Below are 6,000 nucleotides of genomic sequence, written 5' to 3' on the forward strand. Positions count from 1 at the left end.
GATCAGCATACTGATGTCTTGAATGATCTTGTACGTTGCTGCGGCCTTATCATGAGAGTTGTGGCACTTCCTTCCCTTTTAGTTTTTAACTTGTGCTAATGCACGGGAAGATGTTAGTTGTTTTACTTGTAATGGCATGAAGTAGTTTGTACATAGGTAATATCAGAGCATGTGAAGGTTGATTTGGTTATCATCACTAGTTTGCTGAGAAGGACAAATAAATTGCGGTTTAGTGATGGTGTTCCATCTTTGATGGTGAAGATCTCATAATAATATCTCTTGTTTATGTTGAACTTGTTCTGGTTTAAATCTTGTAGTTACAGTCTGGTACGGTAATGTTGAAGTGACGATTTTGTACCAAGAGGAATGCCTTGTTAGTTGCAATTGGAGTTGGGTTACATGTTATTGAATGTTTTATGTGTGGCATGAGTGCACTGCAGCTTCTTTTGTTTTCTTTTGAAAGTCGAGTCACTGCTTGCATTGCTTCCATCAGGGCTATGCGGTCTATTGATACTTCCATTGCCCTTGGTGGGAAATTGGGACAGAACTCCGAAGGGTGATTAGTGTTGGAGAAATCTTTTTAAAGTGTTTTGAAGCTGACAAAACGTTTCCATCAGTCTAGTCTGAAGGTTTGCAGACTCTGATATTTAAAGTCTGAAGACCTCCGGACAGCCAGACTCAAGGCTCAAAGTCTATCCTCATTGACATCGCTAATCCGTTGAAAAAGGTTATCCGTAACTGGATGTTTCGTTAAGGATTCAACCTTATCAACTGGGGAAGATCTCGTGGTTGGAAAAGACGTAACGGAATCCTTTGATTGATCGAGATTGATTCGATGATTGAAGATTCGATGATTGCCTAAATATTCTTGGAAGGTTTTACTTATGGAAACTGAGATCCCGATTGTATGGGCGAACGGATTGATGGGCTATCGACATGTTCCTTTAATAGCTCTAACAATCTTCCTAAATTGATTCCGTCCAACAGGTAGATTGGAGGAATTTCTTTGGTTAGTGCCAACGGGTATGATGGCATAAAGGAGTATATAAGGAAGATATTCTTAGTTGTTCGAGGTGTGCGCGATAGAAGAATTCCAAAGTCTAAAGCTTCTTGCTGTTTAGATAATTACTTTGAGCGAATACTTGTATACAAAAGAGAGTCTATATTTGTGAGAAACCTTGAGGAAGTGTGGTAGAACATCTACCTTTGTGGAATCAAGGCAAAGCCGTGCTGTAACCTCTCTTTTGATCATAGTGAAATCCAGCCGGTGGGCTGTCGGTGAAGAGTGGACGTAGGCTTGGAATAAGCCGAACCACTATAAATCCTGTGTTCAATTTTCTCTTCCTTACTCTCTTTACCTTGATCGTATTTTATTTTGTTAATCAAAAGAGAATTTCCTTTCTATCGTTTGCCAAGAATCGCTTCCGTATCTCGATAAATTGTTTGTGCACCTATTCACCCCATATACTAGCTATCTCAATTAGTATCAGAGCCTGTGTACTCACTTTGTTTGAAGTGTTTTACTTTAGAGTTAAAGATCCATGGCTAGTATGTTGGCTCCAGGGCTGGTAGAAGGGCAAAGCAACACCAGACCGCCTTATTTTGATGGAAAGGACCACAACATATGGAAAAACAAGATGAAGGCGTTCTTAGATCAAAGGATCCTCTGGAATGGGACGTTGTAGAAAAAGGAATTTTTCCCAAAGCTGCTCTTGTCTCAGAAAGAGGGAAAGACTCTGTTGAGTCTAGCGAAATGACTCAGGAAGAGATAATCAAGAGACAAGCTCTTGATGCAAAAGCAATTTATTCTTTGTATTATGCTTTATCACCTACTGAATATAACAGAATATCTTCTTGTGATACAGCCAAAGAAGTTTGGGATAGATTACACATTACTTATGAAGGAACCGATCGAGTGAAAGAGACAAGAATCAACATTCTTTTCGGTCAATACGAAGCCTTCAGAATGAAACTAGGAGAATCTATAACTGATATGTTTAGTCGTTTTACAAATATCGTGAATGGTCTTGAAAATCAAGGCCAACCAATTTTTGATCCCATGAAAGTGAACAAGCTACTGCGTGGACTCTCCAAGGAGTGGAATCATATAAAGATATCAATCAGAGAGACCCAAAGAATCATGCCACTGTCTGTCGATGAGTTGGTTGGGACCCTTCAGTCTTATGAAGTGGAACGAATCAATGAAGACGAAGACCCTAAAGGTAAAAAATCTATTGCATTAAAATCTAATGATGATTCGATGCAACAGATTACAAGACGACATGGATGATGAAGAACTTGCTCTTATGATAAGAAGATTCAAAGCTAAACGAAAAGGAAGAAGATTCATTTCAAAGGAAACAAAGTTTTCGAAGCAAACGAGACAAAGTCTATCAAGACGATGAATCAAACAAAGATGTAGTCTCGCTTTGAATGCAAGAAAATGGACACATCGACCCAACTGTCCCCTTCTGAAAAAGAAGAAAGGAAAAACTGAAAAATATCGAAAAGCTCCCAAAGCTGAAACTTGGAGTGATACGGAGTGTGAAGATAGTGATGATGATTATGCCAACATATGTCTAATGGCACAATCGGATTCAGAATCAAACTCCGAGACTGATTCAGATTCGAAAGTGAATTCGAGGTAAGTAACTTCAAAATCCCTATTAAAGTTTCAAAATACATTGATGAATTATGTTTTAGTCTTAAGACTTCTCTTAAAAGAATTTCCGAACTTAAAAAAGAAAATTCTGCTTTAAAACAACATGAGAATGCTTTGGAAGAAAAAGTGAAATGCTTAGACCAGAACGTTTCTTCTCTCAAAGAAAGTGAAAATAATCTTTTAAAAGAAAATGCATTCTTAAAAAAGGATATTTCAAATATTTCCAAAAGATTTTCTCTAGGTTCTGAAAAACTGGAGAAAATACTTTCTGTTCAAAGACCCTATTTCAATAAATCTGGTTTGGGAATGACCGCTGAAACCATTCATTTAATCGATTTTCCTAAAGTAAAAGAAAGAATCAAATAAAGACCCATAAGAAATGCTTACAAAAATCATTTTGAAAGGAACTTTGTAAAACCAAGTAGGTCGCAATGCTCTTAGATGTTCAAAATGCAATAGTACAGATCTTTTTGAGAAATAATGTCCTATGGTTTTGAGACCTGTCAATAAAGTCTGGGCAAAAACCGTATATCAGACTAACTCAAAAGGACCTAAGAAAATATGAGTACCAAAGAAAGCTTGAGTTTCTTTTTAAATGCAGGTCACTATCAAGAAAAAAGTGAAATGGTATCTAGATAGTGGATGCTCAAGACACATGACAGGGGATTCAAATTACTTCATAAAGCTCGCTCAAATGAATGGTGGAAAAGTCTCATTTAGAGGAAACATCAAAGGAAAAATAGTGGGATTTGGAACTCAAAAAGATTGGGAACCTCACAATAAGCAATGTTTCTTTAGTTGAAGGGCTCAATTACAATCCGCTCGCACGCCGCCTTTGTGATGCCGGTTTTAGAATCAACTTTCAAGAGGGTATTTGTTCAGAACCAAGAAAGACTCTACTCAGTCATTCATGGGTCGAAGACATGGGAATATCTACCTTTTGGACGTGAAACCAGATGAATCGCAATGTCTAATCTCAATCCAAGATGAAGCGAACTTATGGCACAAAAAGCTTGGGCATATCAACATGAAGCAGATAGCCAAAATCTCAGCAAATAAGCTTGTTCGTGGTCTACCCAATTTATCATATCAAAAGTCCGATCTATGTACACCATGTATATTGGGAAAACAGGTAAGAAATTCCTTTAAACCAATAAATCAAGTTTCCACTAACCGTGTACTGCAGCTCTTGCATATGGATCTCTTCGGACCAACAAGAACGCAGAGCATTGGAGGAAAGAAATATTGCCTAGTAATTGTGGATGACTACTCATGATTTACTTGGGTATAATTCTTGGCAACTAAGTCTGAAACTTTCTCTTACTTTGAAAAATTTGCTAAGAAGGTTCAAAATGAAAAATGGTATGTCATTTCAAGTATAAAAACAGACCATAGAGGTGAATTTGAAAATCAAGACTTTACAAAATTTTATGATGAATTTGGTTTTCAACATTTGTTCTCCTCTCCATATACTCCAGAGCAAAACAGAGTCGTGGAAAGAAAGAATAGATCTTTTCAAGAAATGGCTAGAACTCTTTTAATTGAAAGCAATATCTCTTTACATTTTTGGGCTGAAGCAGTTTCAACATCATGTTATATTATCAATAGAGTCTTTCTAAGGCCTATTCTAGAAAAAAAAACCCCTTATGAACTATTTAAAGAAAAGAAGCCAATTGTTTCGTATTTTCATGTATTCGGATGCAAATGTTTCATATTGAAAAATGCAAATGATCGAGTTGGTAAGTTTGAAGAAAAGTCAGATGAAGGCATCTTCCTTGGATATTCAACCTCAAGCAAAGCATACAGAGTCTATAACAAGAAGACTCAAACTGTGGAAGAATCAATGAATGTCAAATTCCAAGACTCTACACAAAGTGAATTCATTCAGACTCATCTCGAAGAGACTGAATCTGCTCCAGACTCTACAAAGTCTAAATCTCAAGAAGCAGTTCAGACTTTGAAGGATCAGCAACAAGTGACTGTTGAAGATTCAAGTGAAGGAAGTGATCATCAATATGATAAATTAACCAGCAACTGGAAACATAAGTCTAGTCATCCCAAAGATCTTATTATTGGTGACATCTATGAAGGAATTCGCACGAGATCCAAAAGGCGAGAAGAGTCTAGTGCCGTGGCTCTTATTTCTGAAATAGAACCCAAGAGCATAGAAGAAGCTTTATCCGATGAAAGCTGGATTGAAGCTATGCAAGAAGAACTCAGACAATTCAAAATTAATGATGTCTGGGAATTAACTCCAAAACCTAAAGGTAAATCAGTTGTTGGAGCTAAATGGGTTTTCAGGAACAAGATGGACGAGAAAGGTAAAGTCGTAAGAAACAAGGCTATACTCGTGGCCAAGGGATACACGCAATAAGAAGGGATCGACTATGACGAGACTTATGCATCGGTAGCAAGGTTAGAAGCAATTCGTTTATTACTTGCATTTGCTTGTCATAAAAATTTCAGGTTATTTCAAATGGACGTCAAAAGTGCTTTCCTAAATTGATTCATCCATGAGGAAGTCTATGTGGAACAACCACCAGGGTTTGAAGACCCAAGGAAACCAGACTCTGTATTCGACTCAAAAAGGTCTTATATGGCTTAAAGCAAGCACCTCGAGCTTGGTATGACAGATTAAGTAAGTTTTTAATTCAAAATGGATTTGTTAAAGGTAAAGTGGACACTACTCTTTTTATTAAAAGAGAAAGCAAAAGTTTTCTACTTGTTCAAATATATGTCGATGATATTATCTTTGGATCTTCTAATGAAAGTCTCGGCAAGAAATTTTCTAAGACTATGCAGAAGAATTTGAAATGAGCATGATGGGTGAGTTAACCTTCTTTCTTGGACTTCAAATAAAACAATTGGAGGAAGGAACTTTTATTCATCAAGAAAAGTATGTAAATGATATTGTCAAAAAGTTTGGTCTAGATAATTGCAAAAAGGCTGACATACCAATGTCAAGTTCCTTGAAGATAGACAAAGATGAAGAAGGGAAGAGAGTCGATCAAAAGCTATACAGGAGTATCATCGGATCTCTTCTTTATCTTACCGCTTCTAGACTCGACATTTTGTTTAGTGTTTGCATCTCGTGCCGTATTTCAATCGATCCAAAAGAATCTCATTTGAATGCTTTCGCGAAGCGTATTATTAAATATATTTCATCAACTTCAAGCATCGGTCTTTGGTATCCTAAGAAGGGAGACCTTAATCTTATGGGATATTCAGACGCAGATTTGGCTGGTTGCAGAATTGATAGAAAAAACACTTCGGGAACTTGCCAGTTGCTTGGAAACAGGACAATGTCTTGGTTTTAAAGGAAACAAAGCACTATGGCT

This window comes from Eucalyptus grandis, chromosome 2, assembly GCF_016545825.1.
Source record: "Eucalyptus grandis isolate ANBG69807.140 chromosome 2, ASM1654582v1, whole genome shotgun sequence".
Classification (NCBI taxonomy): domain Eukaryota; kingdom Viridiplantae; phylum Streptophyta; class Magnoliopsida; order Myrtales; family Myrtaceae; genus Eucalyptus; species Eucalyptus grandis.